We start from the raw sequence: 18,870 nt of genomic DNA, 5'->3' as shown, positions 1-18,870 counted from the left end.
TAAGGGAAGGTGCAGGTGCCAAGAGATTCTGGGGGTGAAGCAGAAGGGCAGACACCTGCAGGGCAGGGACCAGCACCAGAAGAGAGAGGCAGGGCAGGTGTGTAGAGGGAAGTGTTAAGAGAGGGGATGAGGAGGGGTAGCTCACATGATCAGAGTGGGGCTACTGGAGATGTGGGCACAGGGGGAGAGAAGGGCTGGTGGAGGGGGGCAGGTCTCAGGAAGACCGAGGGCAGTGAGAAGGGCAGGAATCAGGACAGCAGAGGTGGGTGAGGGGTTGGGGTGGGGGGCAGCAGGCACCAGGGGAGCTGATGGAGCAAGCAGAGGAGACAGCAGTGGAGGGGAAAGGTAGAGGTTCATAAGATATTTATGAATAACTTGGGTGCCACAGTGGCACATCCAAACAAGCCACAAACTCAGTACTGGTGCACAACACAATGTATTGTGCTCATGGGAGGAAACTCTTAGAAGGAACACTTCCCCCAGCCTCTCCACCTCCCGAGTTAATGTCACACTTAGGTTAATGCAATTGCAGGGTAGTTGCATGGGGGGTGAGAGGGTTGGTGAGGGCCAAACTAATCCCTATTGGTAAGAGGATGGTGGGAAAACCCTTTGGGGGTGGGGAGGTGGATCACATGACCAGAAATAAAAGGTGTCCATATTGCCCCAAAAGTGTTACCTCCAGAGGTGTGGCTAATGGGTCAAAGAATACATTTTAAAAAAATTATTTGGGTGCATACCCTAATGAAATGTACTGCGCACGCGTATGGTTAAGATTATGTTGCTAGTCCCAAAAGCTGATTTAAAATTAAATGATTTAAACCATCCACACATCTTGTCTAAGATTCAAAGTTCAGCTACTACAGTACTTAGTATCATGCACATCAAATGAGGTTGAATTTTTGTTCTGTGTTTTGATTAGATACATGGATTCTCGTTTTTCTTAGTGGGTTTCTGGAAAACAGGCCGGGGTGGCTACATTACATACAAATATAAACAACTTGTACATCTTGTAGGGAATTAGCTTCCCCATTAGCTCAGCTACACTGAGATTGTAATGTATTCTGAGAAACTTCTCTGCAGGGTTACTTGTTTTGAATTCAGCCAGACATGATGTTAATGGCTGGAACCTGAGGCAATTTTTTCTCAAACAGAACATCTACTTAAGATATCTTCTTGGAATTGCTGTTGATAGTCTGGATCAGTGATCATGCATGTTTTATAGCTTGATTACCTGCAGGTTTCCACTCATTCTGAAGCTTAAGACCAAGAATGTTAATTGAATTAATAAAAAACAGTGTCCGTATTTCTCAATTATTTTTCTTATTTGATAGTTGCCACCACAAACTTGCTTTTAACACTGATTTACATTTGTCAGATTCTGAGTCTTTAGCTCCTTTAAAGTAGTACCTGAACCTGTCAGTAAATACCAGTGGTTTCAACATAAGTAGGAATACCAGACTCTGTCCCTGTGACTTGGGCTTTATTTTGAAATAACCCCCTAAGGTCGAATTTATAAGCGGAGAATCCAAACTACCAAACCTGTTTCAAAATAATGGGCCACTTATTTTGAAATCTGTACTCCTGCTTTTCTCAAGGAATAACACTAATTTCAAAATGGTTATTTCGAAACAGTGGTCAGATGGATGCTCTGGTGCCACTATTTCAAAATAACTACCCTCCAGAGTAATTCAAACTAATTACTCACCTGTACTTCCTGGGGCTCTAAGTCAAGGTAGCTCATCCACATTAGCAGAGCCTGCCTCAGGCTAACTTTGAGACTTCCCCGTAGTGTGGACATGCTATTTCAATTTTTGTAAAATTGGGAATTTAGTTATTTCAAAATAGTTTCCTCGGGTGTGTCTAGACTACAGGTTTTTTTTAAAAAAGTAGCTTTTTTTGAAAACTTCACCTGCGTCTAGACTGCAGCCTTGTTCTTTCAAAAGAGGCTTGTAGTCTAGATATAGCCCTAGTGTGGACATGGCCTAGATCAAAGAATCAGTGTTCTAGCAAAATATTTTACATGAGGTATACATTGTTTTATCTTAAATGTGGCTACTAATTTCTACTATAACAGGGCCCTTAACAATATGCTGCCCATGTAACACAAACACTGGATAATAACGCCTACAGTGAGATTAGGGATGTGAATGCAAATAAAAGTTTTCTTCTTTGGACATTTGTAAAAGCAATTTGAACAATGAAATAATGTCTTGTTTTCAGAGAGCTGAGCACCTGCAGTTCCTCTGAAGTTCAATGAAACTTGTGGGAATTCACCTTTGAAAATCAGGCCAATGTCAAACAGCTTATTAATTTGAGGGGGGCGGAGCAATCCTTGGTTTTCGGAAGCCCCAAACAAGCTATTTCACTTGAGCAGGAAGAGAGATTTGGCGCGTCCAATGACTGAGTTATTGGCTCTAAAAATAGCAAGTGGAGGGGGAGCAGAGTCCTTTCTATAAAAATTGTGATCAGGTGGTGGGGGCAATAATCCTGATCTAGGATGAAATGTTTATAGAAACACATCTGTTTTGCTTTTAAACCCACCTGGGAAGAACTGAAATAGGATTTCTCAGCTCCCTGGAAGCCTCTTTACAGTTTCATGTGTGCAATTGACCAGACAGTGAGGTCCAGGAGCTGGAGCTTCAGAGAGCTCTTTGTCTCTCTGGCTCCCAGAACTCTCTGGGAAAGCTTTTTGTCCCTTGCCAACAAAATATTTTCCACCCACTCTAATTAGGTCTGCACCTCTTTCCTGAAATGTGGCAGCCAGAACTGGGCACAGTACCCTAGTTGAAGCCTAATCAGAGCAGAAGAGAACAAAAAATTACTTATGTCTTGCTCAAAACACTTCTGCTAAAACATCACAGAATTGTTTGCTTTTTTGCTTTTTTTTTGCCACAGTGTTATGCTGACTCAAGTCCACTATGACTCCTATATCCCTTTCTGCAGTACTCCTTCCTAGACAGTTGCTTCCCATTTTGTATGCATGAAACTGATTGTCCTTCCTAAGTTCAGTACTTTGCATTTGTCCTTATTGAATTTCATCCTGTTTACTTCAGACCATTTCTCCAGTTTGTCCAGCTTGTTTTAAATTATGACCCTATCCTCCAGAGCAGCTGTGGCCAGCCTGAGAAGGAGCCACAGTTTGCCAATGCACATTACCAAAGAGCTACAGTAATTTGTCAGCAGTCCCCCATCAGGTGCCTCCTCTCCCATCTCCAGTATCTTTTGCCCACCAGCAGCTCCACCGATCTGTGCCTCCTCTTCCTTTCCCGTGCCTCCTGCCCACTGCAATCAGCTGTTTCATGGCACTCAGGAAGCTCCATGGGGAGGGAAGGAGCGAGGGCACAATACAATTGGAGGAGGAGGTGGAGCCAGGAGTTGAGCACAGGAAAGTTGGCACCTATTGCTGCAGCCCCAGAGTCAGTGCCTGAACAAGGAGCCACATATTCACTTCAGCAGAGCCACAGGGTTGGCCACCCCTGCTCTAAAGCATTTGCAACCCCTCTCAGCTTGGTATCATCCTCAAACTTTATACATGTACTCACTATGTCATTATCTAAATCATTGATGAAAATATTGAAGAGAACTGGTTCCAAAACTGATCCCTGTGGAACCCCACTTGTTATGCTCTTCTAGCATGATTGTGAACCATTGATAACTAATCTCCATGAACAGTTATCCAATCAGTTATGCACCTACCTCATAGTAGCCCCATCCAGGTTGTATTTCCCTAATTTATTTATAAGGTAGTCATGTGAGTGTTTCAAATGCTTTACTATAGTCCAGGTATGTTGTAATTTAGTGGAAGGAACTGTCATTGATGTGTGCTAAAGATGAAGAATAAAAACTTGAAAATGAACAGGACAGTGACTTTTCTGTTGGAAAAGCAGTGTGGGTTGATTCAGTAGCTATCGCAAATAAAAGCCACAGTGCTTCTCATTTCAAAATAATTTCCTACAATTTCAATTTTTAAAAAAGGGAACACTTTAAAGCAGTAATGCACCTGCTTTCGGTTTGGAAAGCTGCAATGGTCTTTCTAAACCTCACCAGATACAATGTTGTTAAAAGTGTTACATCATCACTGCCAGTAACATTCCATAATATCTGTGGGCTTGAGTACTAGCCATGTTCTTTGCTATCCTCATTACTGGAGAACTGTATGATTCATTGTGAATACAAACTTTTCTTATGGCCCCACAAACGTGTATCACACACTTCAAGAGACTTTTTTTTTTTTTTTTTTGGACAATTTCTAGGGGGTGGGGAATCCATCATTAATTTTTATATCTGTATTTATTATTTATGGATTGAAATATATAGCATATACTTCTGGGAGTTGTTACTGAAATGTATTGTACACAGTGGGTTAGTCTTTGCTTACCATTCTTTTTTTCTGTTTAGTTATGTCTGTTTCTCTGACTCTAAAGCTCTGCTCTCTCTGGCTTCTGATCAGATTCATGAATGGGTCTAAGGAACACCTGAGGCACTAATGAGAGGATCTGAAGGCTCTGCCCATATGTGAATCTAGAATTTTAAGTTGTATTAAAATGGTGCTTCTGATCACTAGCCAGTTCTTTTCCCCTTCCCTGACCTGTCACTTCTGTTAAATCATTCCTTGCTCCATTCTTTTGATGTTAATTGTTTCTCTCGGTATGTTTTTTGCATAAATTCTGTCCCTCAGTTATCTTTCCTCTCTTTTTTTTTCCATTTAACCCATTTTCTTATCACATTCCCTCCTTCTCCCTTATTTTAAAAATTTATCAACACAGTATCTGAATGGTTCTCATGCACAATTGGTAGCAATGTAAGAGTTCTTAGTGCACTTAATAGAGACTGTCACTTTATCACTTGGATTTTGTTTCATATTCAGATTTTATTTACTTGTGTTTGATAGAGGGCTAGGAGAAGAGGGTGTCTGTGGTGTGAGGATCATTTTGTATGCTTGAGATGCATTTTCAGAGGTCTTGATCCAACCCTGTGTGAAGTTAACTACTCAAGCTGATCAGATTTTTAGGTTAACCAGCTGACATCCACTTAGGGTTCAGTACACCAAAACTGCCTGTTGAAAGAGATGTGACACTATCTTTTTATAATTTGTATTATGACTATTAAATCTCGCTCAAACTAAACTATTAAAATTAAAACTTAATTAAGAATACATCGATACAGCTTTCAAATCAACAAATGAGCAAGTTCAATATTGGATTTGAATTGTCATCCAAGTAGTTAAGTGTCTGTCATGTGGACTTTTAAGGTGCTCGAACACATGCAAGTAGGTTGAGACTTCCCAAATAACAAAACCAAAAGAGCCTAAAAGATAAGACACATTATAATACCTTCCACTCATGTTTGCTGTTCAAATTGGGGCTGTCCAAACTAGGGTATGTTTTCCTGAAGGCTTTTTACACAACTTTGGGAAACTGGGCCTGAGGGTCCTCGTTGTGTTCTGTGTTGTGTGTATTCACCTCAGACCAGACTCACACAGAGAAACCACCAGGAATGTTTTGTTTTATTCTGTAAAGAAACAGGGCAGGATTACTGTCCAGCATCCCCTTCCATGCTTGCTTGGCTCATCCTCCCAGTGCTAAAACTTCCTGTGGGCAGGGCAGAAGAGATTTTCTAGTAGAAAGTTTAGGAACCAGGATGGTCTCTCAGCACTTTGAAGTCCACAGCTTACTGTTAACACTGATGAGAAACACTGGACCGTGGGCTACAACATGAGAACAGAAGAGTTGCAAATTCTGGCTTTTGCAGGCTTCTTGACTCTTACAGGGTGAACTGAGGTCTAGGAGCTAGATGATCTGCTGTAACCATGCTTCTTACTACTGCTCTTTGTTCAGGGGCGGGCATACTGGTCAAAGGTAGGCATAGCTTGCCTGTTGATGCCTTGGCCTGCTTCCCCTAAGCTGACCGTGCCTTTTGAGGAATTGGAACTTAGAGAAGTCAGCAATTTTCCATCAGAAGAGCACTCCAATGGAAAAAATAGCTTATGCAAAAAAATTGAAATTTTCCAGAAATTTCTTTGAGTGTTCAATTGTCTGTTGGGAAAATCAAAATGAAATACTTTGTTTTGGGTGTGTTTGGCCCAAATGAGAGTATTTCATTGTATTAAATAGACCAAAATGTTTCTAATCAACTAAAAACAAGTAAACTGCATTTCCCTAGTGAACTACCTTGTGGGATTTGTGGTTTAGGCTCCCATTGTTTCCATAGTCATTGTAGAATTTGTAGCCATTTGCAGGAGAGTTGATGGCCTGAACTACAAGTCCTGTAAGGCAATGCAGTCAGGACATGTAATTTGATGTTGACCTGCCTCTAAAGAATGTCTGAATATTATTTCAATTTAAAATTTTGAAACAAAATATTTTGATATTTCTAATTAAGTTTTTCATGTAGAATTTCCTCTCCAACAAAAAAAGGAATTTCAACTTTTTGTCCCTTTTTTGGGGATTAAAAACTGTTCAATTTTTGGAATTTCCTATTTAATCAGTTACAAATTTCACTCAATGCTGCTGGAATGTCCATGTTCTCTCAGGTGACTTGTTGATCAGAAAGGCATAACTTCTCAGCCTTACTCTTGATTGATTGATTTGCAAGCTTCACTTTGCCTTGCAGCAACTCCCTATGCATTTTTTAGAAGAATACAGTGCAGTACACTTTGGAGTCATACGGCATGGTCCAACCACATTTGAGTTTGGTCATCCTTAGCTAGCGGCACTCTTGGAAAATCACCAATTGAAAGAATATTGTGGGCTCTTTTTCCCCCACAATATAGAGATTGTGAGGATGTGAATTCTCCCTTCTCCCCCACAAATTAAAAGATCCAGAGACTCCTTTTGAGGAAGGAAGCCAACATGTTATCGGGGTGAAAATGTCATGAGAGAGAATTATATCAACTATTTACGGAAAATTCAACACACAAATCCTGTAAAAATAACTTGATACTCAACACTTATCCAGCAACAAAATGAAAAACAAGTTTGGATGTTATAATTATGACCAGTGTCATTACTTTTCTTGAAGTTAAGTCAAGTAGCTTTATCTTCTGGAATCTTCATCTTCATAGGTTACTTTAAAACCCTTTTATATCAATGTGGAGCCATTTAAATACATTACAGAGCATTTAAGTTTTTTGTATTAAATGCAAAGCTATTTTTCTTACATCCATATTCTACTTCATTTTCTCACTATAGATTGAACCTCTTTAGTCCAGCACTCTCTGGTCTGGCAGCATTCAGATGTCCACTTATCATGAGTGGGCAAGCTTCCTGTGGTCCCAGAAAGTTTTGTTTGCAGTCACCAGTCCTGGCTCTTAGCATTCTGTGCTGGTATTTAGCTCTACTTTACTCCTAAATGTCTTCTAAGAGCCCAGTAATTAGAAATCTTGGTAATGCTGCTAGACTGTTAACCTCCTGTGGTTTGACACCAGTCAGGTAGTGGACTAGAGAGGTTCAACCTGTACCTCCCTTATCTTGTCCTGCTTCCTTCTCTTATCTTTACTATATTGGGTTGCATTCACCCAATGTGTAAGACATTCTCTTTTATTATTTCCCATGATATACAGGTGCCAGATCTCTTGTTCTTGAACTTAACTGTGGTCAGCTGTAGATGAGGCTTTCCAATGAGAAAGTAGTGATTGTCTTAAATGGAAGCAAACTCAATGTTGCCATCTTTTTACTCATATGAATAGTCCTCAAGCTTTTATTTTTTGGCTGAGTAAAATATAGCAAGTTTGTGCCCAAGTGTACAATCTATCATTGGTTATGCAGATAAAGGAATTCACATTCTCAAGTTGTTAGCAGATGCCTTTCAGAAGAATGGAATCCACTTCTTAAATAGTTACCAGAAATCCTCAGCAGCAGCCTTTGTTTTTGCATAATATTTTCCTTATCGAGCATTTCTTTAGTGTCTTGATATTTAGTATTTGCTGCTAATCTATTTTTGCAATAACTTCTGCTAGCACATACTGGGGTAGTATTCCTCAGGAACATCAGTCTTCCTTAGCAACAAACTATGTTGTGGTAAATAGAGTAGCATTTTTGTTTGAACTAATATTTCCTTTGAGACAGCAGTGAAGTTGGCATGTGAAGGGAAGGACTAGGTAGAGATTCTGCACTATTTATGATACTTCTATGGCTCCCTCTGTCACCATCATTAAACCATGATTTATTATAACCACTCCCATGTGAATTAGGAAAGTATTGTTCCCATTAAGACATGGGGAACGGAGACAGAATTTTATGGGAGTTAGGTGCCTAAATACCTTTGAGGATCTGGGCCCAAGTGACTTGCCGTAGGTCACATGTAAAAAAGTGAATTGAATGTTGGTCTCCTGAGACCAGATGTTAACCACTCAGAGCTGGCCCAAGCTACAGGCTGACCGGGCTACTGCCCAGGGCGCCCCATTGTAGGGGGCACTGTGTGGGGCTGCCACGCATGTGCTGGGAGCCCGGGGCTGCCGCGCCCGGGGCGCATGAATGGCTTGGGCCGGCCCTGTAACCGCTAAATCTTCCTTCTGTGGATGGGCAGAAGGACATTTCTGATTAAATCCCAGCCTGATGGAGCCATATTCTTCTATTATGCTTAGGTAAATCTGATGGATTATGTAGGAGTAACAGTGTAGAAAATGGATTGGAAGATGGGTCAAGGGGAGGAAGAATTAGGGTGAGAAGAATGAAAACATTCTGAAGAAAGAGTAGTTGAAACATTATTGGGTAAGTATATGAAACAACATTAGAGCTGCACAGAAGTGATCCTCTACAATGCATGATGCCTACTCTGAGTTTCATAATGGGATCTCTGCTTTTCCAGGGCTGCTGCTTTTTTTTCTAATCTCATGCACTTCCTGATTTATGTCTAATCTTGTTTAGCTCCAAATTATGTCACTGAGGCATCAGAGATGTGCTTCCTAATGGAGAGTTGGAGAGAGGGGATTTTGCCTTTGCCTATGCAGCCTGCTCTGTCTACTAATGAAAAGGACTATGGGACTAGTGGCAATATTGTGCCCCTTCTCCTCCCCCCCCCCCCCCCCCCATGAAGTCTAGGGAAACAATCTAAATAAAAATTAGTACTTTGCAGAATATTGGAAAAAAAATTGCTTCTGTAAATCCACTTTGCTTTTTTAAAGAGTGGCTGAGTTTTACTTAGTCTCATGCTTTTAGAAGCATGAAATAATACTACCCATATGACCCCTGGAGCTGATATCTGATGGTTACTTCTGTGATTAATTGTCATGGTTCAGAAGCCATACGTTTCATCAAATCCCATGTTGCCAATATAAACCTGTGCTCCAATTATTTTTTTCTCCTTGGGATTTGCCACTATTATTGGCATGTCTGCATTTACCAGTGTCTCCAAGACTTGAGTAAATCACATTCAACAACAGGAATAGAAAAGTCTGGGTAAAATATGCACAGAAGTAAGGAATCTGAACAAACAGACCATGGTAGCCAACCAACATTTTTATTCCCTTAAGCTATTTTCTTGTGTGAAGGAGAATGTTAAGAACACTGAAGAATTCCTTTAACTAGGAATTCCTTTAATTACATACAATTAGCAATTATACTATTTGCTTCCTTATCAATATAGGAGTTTTGTTAAAAAAAAAAAAAAAAAAAAAATCATGCAACTCTGGGCCTGGCTACTGGCCATCAGTTACAGGTCCTATGGTACTTTTCTCCACTGAAGGGCTCCAATATCCCGACAAACCCTAACTTCACCAATTATTTTCTGTTGATTAGATTCCTGTGTAGCTTCTGTGGTATCAAAATCTTTAATTCCTGTTTTACACAGCTGTGCTTTTTACGTTGCTGTGCTTTCTGAAGATGGCTTCTGCATTACACTCAGTAGCAGATTCTGTGTAGGAAAAGGGAGTTTTTAGATTTGAACAAAGAGATAATGATGCCTTTGACTATCAGAAGAGAGGGGATTTCATGCATAAGGACAGCATAGGGATGATTGTGAGTGTGGGATACATGGAAAAAGAGAGCACTGAGGCTGCTCTGACATGCCTGGAGAACATCTGCCATCATATAGAAACATAAGTCCCTCTCTTGAGAGTTCATGAAATGGATTAAAAATGTTTTACTGAGGCATCCTTAAAGAGTTGGCGTTTACAATGACAAGTGTAACTGATTTTTTTTAACCATTTTCAAGATGCCAATCTTCATGTTAGAAGAGAGATGTGGGCCCACATCTTCAGTTGTTAATGGATGTGTGTCCATTGACATTAGTGGACCTAGATCCTTTTGTACCAGAAAAGGATCTCACTTTCTAACTTTGCTGACTTCAGACTAAGGGTATATTTAAATAGCAAAGCTATTTTAGGATAGTAAAATTTCTGCCTCAGAGAAATTGCATGTAAATATTCCTATTGCCCCCTGACAGCATACTTAAATTAAAACCTGCCTACAGATTAGGTTACTATTCTAATGTTTCAGAATCATCTGTTTCTATTCAATATAGCAATTGGCCAAGTTTTTTATATTTGCGTATTTGTCTGCATGTGCAAATCAGTCAGATAATTGTAATCGTTTAGTATAATCATTCAGCAGTCAGATATACAATGGAGTTGAAAACAGTAAGAGAACAGCCAGAGATACATCTAAATATCTTTGAGGATGAGACTTTGACAATGCTTTTGTCATTCATAAGTGATTAGCTCCTACCCCATGACAAAGTATTGCCATGGCAAGTTCTAGTGTAAACAACAACAAAGCACAAACAGGCTCATGGAGTTGGAAGGTTTTTTGAGTGCAAAAGTGTCAACAAACAGCATTTATGCTGCCAAACTTTTAGTGACCGAGCCATATCCACATGGAGACAAAGCCTAACCCTTACTGGAATTAGAAACCTAAATACCTTTGAGAGCCTGGGTCCTACATTGCTTGGTAATAGGAACAGTATAGAACATATATTCTTATAACACCCTTTTGCTATTACTGGCTACAGGAACCAAGAATGTACCTAGTAAATTGCTGAAATCTTATTACCACGGATTATTAATATTGTTTACTAATTTTAGTTGATATGGCACATGCAGTGTGGCTTAAAGAAACAAAGGCCTGGTATTGGGAGTTTGCATTCTACTAACAAGAGTAGTCCTGTTTATTATTCATAAAGCATATATCTGAGTTTTTGCTGGTTCAAAGCCTAAATTCAGACAACTTATCAGGGTCACACACAAAAAGGTAAAATAGGGTAAAGGTTTGATCATTCTATTTATCACAGATGCACACACATTTTGAATGAAGTATTAAATGATTGTTAACTATTAACTCACCTCTCATAGGTGAGTGACCAAGCAGATGTGATTATACAGAAGGTTCAGAAAAAGGCAACACAAATTATAAGTTTGGTATGGGTTCCATATGGAGAGAGATTAAAAAGGCTTGGACTTTACAGCTTAGAAAGGAGGAGACTAAGGGGGGATATAATAGAGGTCTATAAAATCATGACTGGTATGGAAAATAAATAAGGAAAAGTTTTTTACTTATTCCCACAATAAAAAGAACTAGAGGTCACCAAACAATTAATAGGCAGCAGGTTTAAAACAAAAGGAAGTTTTTCTTCACTCCGTGCACAGTCAACCTGTGGAACTCCTTGCCAGAGGATATGATGAAGGCTAGAACTTTAACAGGGTTCAAAAAAGAGCTAGCTCAGGGGTGGGCAATCTTTAATGGGGGACCACTCCAAGATTTTGGAAAGTGGTCAAGGGTCACACTCTTCCATGATATTAATGGAGGAGGTGTGGGGCTTGGGATAGAGGTTGGGTGCAGAAGGGAGCTTGGGGTAACAGATTGGGGAGCAGGAAGGAGACTGGAGTCTTGGAGGGAGTTAGGATGAAGCAGGTGGTTGTGACCTAGGGTAGGGGACAGGAGTGCAGGGGTTTGGGATGTGACCTAGAGTAGGAGGGGATTGTGATCTGGGCAGGAGATTGGGGTGCCAGACCTGGGAGGGAGTGTGGGTATAAGAAGGGGACAAAGGACTTGGGTATATTGAGGGGAAGGCAGAAAGTTGGGGCAGGAAAGGGCTGAAGTGCCAAAAGCAGGCTGTGGCCAAGAGACTTACTTGCCAGCTGCCAAACTAGCCTGCCTGCCTGCCGACTTAAAATGTTTGCCAGCCAGCCTGGCTATGAGCTTCATGAATAACTGAGCAGAGGAGAGGGGGTGTGGTTCTTCTTGGCTGCCTGTTACTCCAACAAGCAGCTTGCATTGGCTGGTTTCTGCCAGAAACCGGCCAATGGGAATGTGCTGGGGGTGGGGTGGCTCCTAAAACTCCCCCCCCCCCTCCAGTTTTAAAACAAACGGAGCCCTGCAGCTGCATTTCTGCACGATGTGCAGGGCTACAGGTCAAGCTGAGGAGCCTGCCTGGGGCTCCCTGCTGCATCCACAGGCCAGATCCGGGGGCTTGGTGGGCCATGTCTGGCCCACATTTTGTCCAGGCCTGAGCTAGATAGCCATTGATGGACCTAACCTCCATGAATCTATTAGCCAGGTTGGATAGGAATGGTGTCCCTGGCCTCTGTTTGTCTGGAGGTGGGTGACGGGGAGGGATCATGTGAGGATTACCTGTTGTGATCCCTCCCTTTGGGGCATCTGGCATTGGCAGACAGGATACTGGGCTAGATGGATCTTTGGTCTGACCCAGTATGGCCATTCTTATGCCCATCCCCATCTTAGTCACTCTGAGCTTCAGTTCTCCCTCTAAGTGATTTGCCCAAGGACAAACAGGAAACATGTAGCAGAGCAGAGAATTGAAACAAGGTCTTAGAGTAGGGCCCTAACCAATGAACTATCCTTTGTCTTGATGAGCATTATCCTTGTTTTTAGTGCATTTCTGAAGCATTTGTCTGTTATGAGCTGCAAGGACATCAGCCTCCAGAAATGTGACTAGATTTGTAATTACAGTATAGCTCCAGAAGGATCCTCTCAGCTCACTATGACAAAAATGATCAGTACATGGTATTAGATCATCCGTTCCAAAAACATTCACTATAGGGCAGGCTCTCACCTATTTTTTATGTTAAAAAGTACTTTGCTCCAACCAGGGGCCCAGATCCACAAACTGGGATTGCAAATCATTGTTAGAGCAGGGATAACACTACAGCCAAGAAACCATGAATTAGTTGTGCAGGCTTCTTGTACATTGATAAACACACCTGAGGATGCAATCCACAAGAACCAGCATGCTAAGCGGGGAACTGTTTAGGGTAGGCTCTGTAGGGCTGGACCAAGCCATTCCAGCGCCCTGGGCAGACAGATTAATTGCTCCCCGGGTTGGGGAGGGCACATACGCAGCCCTGCCCCCGCACCAGTGCATGGGGGAGGGCACATGCATGGCCCCGCATGCATGGGGGGGGCGCATGCGTGGCTCTGCCCCTGCTCGGTGTGTGGGGGAGGGCACATGTGCCCTGCCTGGCATGCTGTGGGGGTTAACACAGCCCACGCCCCGGGCAGCCGCTGCAGGGTGGCCGCTGGGAGCTGCTGCAGCCCGCGATCTGGGAGCTGGGCACGCGGTGCCTGATGGCAACTATAAGGAGCGCTGTGTGCTCCTTTCAGCTGCCATGAGGCACCCCCCATAGGTTGGTGCCCTGGGCAGCTGCCTGGTTAGCCCATGCCTTCATCCGGCCCTGTGGCTATGTCCTAAGCCCCACTCCTCTCAAAGATGTATAAGGGCCTTCCTACAGCCTGATATAGGCACATAGCTCTGCTAGTGACTCACAACTTGGAACCCCTTTCCTGGAGTTAGGCAGCTGGGATTCCTAAACAGTAACCACTGGTTATAAGTTTTAACACAGTGGTGACAGCACATCTGGGATGTGGGATATTTAAGTTCAGTTCCTGTCTCTGCCCAAGAAGGGGGGGGGAGAGAACTTGAACAGGAGTGTCTCAGGTAAGTGCATTAAGCCACTGGGCTATGGGATAGTCTGATGTGGGGCTCCTTTACCCTCTCCTAGTGAAATTGTCACACGTCAGCTAAAGCATTAAGAACTCATCTGGTAAGAGCAAGACACTCTGTAGCCCTTGGTTACGGCACCCCTGTAGGAAATGGGAGACCTGATTCTCCTGCTCCAATGGTTCTTTAAGTATGTGTACAGAATGAAACAGCTGCAACAGGAAAGAAGCCCCTTATTACTATATCTCCTTTCCTGACAGCTGTGGGAGACCCCTGTTCAAACAAACCTATAAATGCTCTAACCCTTGGGATAAAAGTTATATCACCTCTTCCAGCCTGCTTGTGTTAAGCAGAGCCTGCCTGCTGGAAGTCCCACATCATTTAGTCAGGGGAATGTCAACTTCCCCAGGTTTGTGGATCTGTCTGGGGCTTAGACAGTAGTTTTCTGGACACCTACGGTACGTCTAGACAACAGGCTTTGATAGTATCTGTTGACAAACTTCTGTCGACAAAGAGCGTCTAGACTGCATAACGTGGATCGACAAAGTGATCCACTTTGTCAACAGAGCGTCCTGACTGCTAGGCACTGTCAACAAAAGAAGGCACCCAGAAATGCTTCTGGCAGGTCACAGGGGCAGCCTTAAAGTCCAGGGGCTGCTGCATGCTCTTTGCAGAGACAGGTGCTTAAAGGGATCCTCCTGGACAGCTGTTGCTCTGTTCCTGCTTCTGGCTTGCCTGCCTCCTAGAAGGAAAGCAAAGCTGCTGCAGTTTTTGCTCTGGTTGCCCTGCTTCCTTGACACCACAGCAGTTTATTTTCAGGTTTGTTTTTTTTGCTTTTTTGGCCATGGAGCCTGAGCTGCCCCTGGGCAGGCGATGGCCCCACACCGTACTGCTGGAAGTTCTGCTGCATGCTCATGACATGAGAGCATCATGACGTTTGTGGCAGAGCTGGATTCAGAGCCCAGCTTTGAGCCCCGCGCTCAGGCTGCAGCCATACTGCCCTTGCCCTTGAACTTATTCATGGAGAGGCGAGTTTGGAGCCTGGACACCACTTCCAACTGGTGGGACCGGCTTGTTATGCAGCAGTGGGACGATGATCAGTGGCACCGAAACTTCCGCATGCAAAAGGTCACCTTCCAGGAGCTCTGTGCCTGGCTCGCCACTGCCCTGCAACACCAGGACACCTGCTTGCAGGCTGCCATCTCTCTGGAGAAGCATGTCACTATTGCTCTGTGGAAGCTGGCCACTCACGACAGCTACCACTTCGTGGGACATCAGTTTGGCATGGGGAGGTCTACTGTCGGGGCCATCTTACTGAAGGTAAGTCACTCTCAGGGGACAGTCCATGGGGGTGGGGGCAGGCAGGCAGATAAGGGGGACGGACAGGATAGGGAATGGGGGATGGGGTGGGAGTGGTAGAAGCCTGCCTGGCCTCACCCTGCAGAGGTGCAGGGGCCATGGAGGGGTTGCCTGAGGGGGAGGGAATCTCAAGGTCTGGGAGAGGAGTGGGGGGGGGGGGGCACCTCTCACCAGCTCACACAGCTCCTCTCATGTCCTGTTGTGTATTTGTATTTGTCTCTTTCTGCAGGTGGTGACAGCCATCAATTCCAAGCTGCTTCACAGGACTGTCTGCCTCGGAGACCTTCCTATTATCTTGGCCAGATTTGCGGGGCTGGGTTTCTGAACTGCAGTGGAGCACTCGACAATATTCACATCCCGATCCACACACCACCCCATCGAGTAGCACAGCACATCAACCGAAAGGGCTACTTTTCCATGGTGCTGCAGGCCCTTCTTGACCACTGGGGACAGTTCAGACATGTGTCGGGTGGTCAGGCCGGGCACACGATTCCCGTGTATTCCAGAACTCCTACTTGTACCGCAAGCTGGGGCATTTTTCCCGAGAGGAACTATGAAGTTGGGGATGTGCAGATACCTACTTGCATTATGGCTGACGCGGCCTACCCCCTGGCTCATGAAGGCTACACTGGCCACATGGTTGCGAGCAGGGAACTGTTTAACTCCCACCTGAATCGGACTTGCTTCCAGGTGAAGTGTGCCTTTGACTGGCTGAAGAGCAGATTTAGATGCCTGCTGACATGGCTGGATATGGGGGAACGCTATAGTTCAGAGGGGCTTACAGAAGAGCTTAAAACTGGGACTTAGGTCGTTGAATCTGTGGGTGAGGTATCTATATATTTCTTCGTGAGCAGGGCCAAGGGGTCAAGTTCAGCTCTCATGTCATTCCATGTAATTAGTCTGGGATGAAATCTTGCACCACACTTTTCCTTTTGCATGTGTATAGATTAGTCAATGTAAGTATTATGTTAGACCATGACTTTTTGCTCATGTACCATTAAGTCTTGGAGTGTTCCACCACATCCCTAGGATGCTGGGGAATGACAGGTTCAAACAGATGGTTTTCAGAACACAGTGAGAGACTGATTCCAGCAGCCTTAGATTCCAGTAAGAGTTTGCTGACTCCGGATCTAGCTCTAAGTGTAAACTAAAGAAGTAGAAGGAATTTATTTTGTTCACCAGTCTGATGACTTTACCCTAAGACATGAAGGCAATGAATCAAGACCCTGTGCCAGTCCTAGCAACTGGTGGTTGGGGGGGGGGGGGGGGAGCAGGGGAAAGGAGGTTGCGTAGCTACATATTACAATGTGATGAGGAGTATAGACAAGATGTACAGTATGTTTTTAACATCTGCTTCACAAACAGATGGTGAAACACAAAAGCTTCATATAAAGCAGTTGGGTTGCTTTGGTATTCAAACCAAAATAAACATGGCCATGCTAATTTATTACCCCATCACAACAATACAAGTGGTTTACTTAGAAGCTGTCAAATCATCCCAATCTCTGCATACAATGGGAGTGATCATTTTGAATTCTAAATAACAAAAAATCATAAATATTTCACAGGAATATCTTGATCTTAGCCACTGCAATTAGAAAACAGTTACTTAGTTACTGACTAGCCACAAATAAACCTGGATTGTTGAGATGTTATCAACACAGCAACCTTACTGTGTTTGTTTAGCATTTGTTTTTTTTCCATCGAGAAATGTTACATAGATGGAAAACATATAAATCATGATGTATTGTATATACATTGAAGCAGATGGCCTTAACAAGATTTCCCATAGAATCAGGTTGAATATGATCTGTGCTGTGCCAAGGAGTTTACAACTGAAAGAATCTACTAGAGAAATGTCCATTTAAGAGTAATGCTGCAGTTAATATTCCTTGTGTTGTAATGGTCATTAGTGATCTTGTAGTGCTCCAGTGTGTCCCATGATCTCTTTATACTGGATCGCACCACCTGTGACCTGAAGAGCTCTAAGTCTAACTAGAAAGCTATCATAACCAAGAAGGAAACAATACAATCAAGATATACAACTTTTTATATATGTAATAAACTTTTGTCCTATAGAAGCACCCAGATGCCCCAATCAAGCTCGGGGCCCTTTGTGCTTGGCATTGTAAAACACATGTCAACAGACACTTACAGACAAGACACATATAAGGTAAGAGGGGAAACAGAGGCCAGGTTCTTGCTATGGAGAAAGTCCTTACTAGACCCGCTAAATTGAACTCCTGGAGATTGATTTCCACAGCGTTGATTTCCTGGTAAGTGAAGACAAGCCCATAATTAGGAAGTGATTTGCCTTAGGCCACCCAGTGGCTCCCAATGCAGTGTCCTGTGTGGATACAAAATTGGTCTCTGCATCTGCAAAAATGATCCATGGATATTTGCATCCAGATCTGCGGATGCCCATGCATCTATGGATATCCACAGATTTACAGGGCCCTACTGTTGACTACAACATGCTAGCTCCATACATCTGTAATGTACACAACTTATTTTTAAAGTGCACTGATCATATCAGAGCTGCCTGACTCCTTTCCCTCCTGTCTATTGTTTGCTGGCCCATTTTGGTAGTCCTTTGAGATGATGTGGTTTTGAGGGAAGGATTTAACACCCATGATTTTCTTTTTGAAGGCTTTGTAACTGCACTAATGTTCCAACTATTGGTGGGAAACTGTTCTCAAAGCCTTGGGAATGTGAGAGGGGGCAGGTAGCAGGCATTCTCATTGGAAGCATCAGGACTCAGGGATTTGCTCTCTCCCTTGGTCCAGAATTAAAGAAGCTGGTTTGATTGGGTTTTTGGAGAAGTCTGAGGGTGTGTTTGCCAGACAAATGAAAAGATGGAAACCAGATTATGTAGGTGTCTGGCTGGCTGACTGCCTGTTGAAATGATTCTTTTAATGTGGATCAATTTCATTGTCTTATTAATGATGCATTAGGTCACAGAGGCCTTTCAGTAGCCATCTTCTTTATCATTTACATTAAAATAAATAATTGTGATAGCCGGCCCTTACTGATACAAGGTAAAATACCATTCTGTTTAATGTACTTCTTAGCTTTTCATGTACTGAGGGAGGGTTTGGTTTATTAGTTTTAAGGTAGCAGTTTGCTGCATAATTTCATTAAAGTTCTAAATCCAACCCTCCTCAACACAGTAATGTCTTGCATATATTCAAGCAAGCAGCAGAATGGGAAGATGTAACATCATCTTATCTCTAATTCTGATTCCTCAAGACAGGTTCATGATGCCTGGACACTACTGTATGATGCTCTTCATTTATACAGTGTTTTCTGCTTCTTTTGCAAGTAAAGTTTGCAGAAGAGTATGAAAATGGAAATCTATCCCTCTGAGTAACTTTTTTTTTAACCAAAAGGAAAGGCAAAATCAGTCTTGTATTAGCTAATACTGAAGAATTCTCTACCGTCCAATCAAAACTGAAGCAAAGTAAATACTCTACCTGGTTCTCTGTGTGGTCCTTCTACATTATATGCATTTTCAGTGTAGAGGGGAGAAACATTGGTTAGTTAATTCACATACAACCATATAGCAAGCAAACATGATTCTAGGATGCATTAACAGGTGTTGTGAGCAAGACATGAGAA

The 18,870-nt window shown here is 42.9% G+C and overlaps 1 long non-coding RNA gene across 1 annotated transcript in view; it reads left to right on the top strand.

The window, feature by feature from the left end:
* The window catches only part of LOC142829962 (uncharacterized), a 102,203-nt gene that overhangs the window by 22,753 nt on the left and 60,580 nt on the right, over positions 1-18,870 (top strand). The window lies entirely within an intron of this gene.

This window comes from Pelodiscus sinensis, chromosome 6, assembly GCF_052426305.1.
Source record: "Pelodiscus sinensis isolate ZL-2025 chromosome 6, ASM5242630v1, whole genome shotgun sequence".
NCBI classification, from domain to species: Eukaryota; Metazoa; Chordata; order Testudines; family Trionychidae; genus Pelodiscus; species Pelodiscus sinensis.
This window is presented reverse-complemented; position numbering and strand designations above follow the sequence as displayed.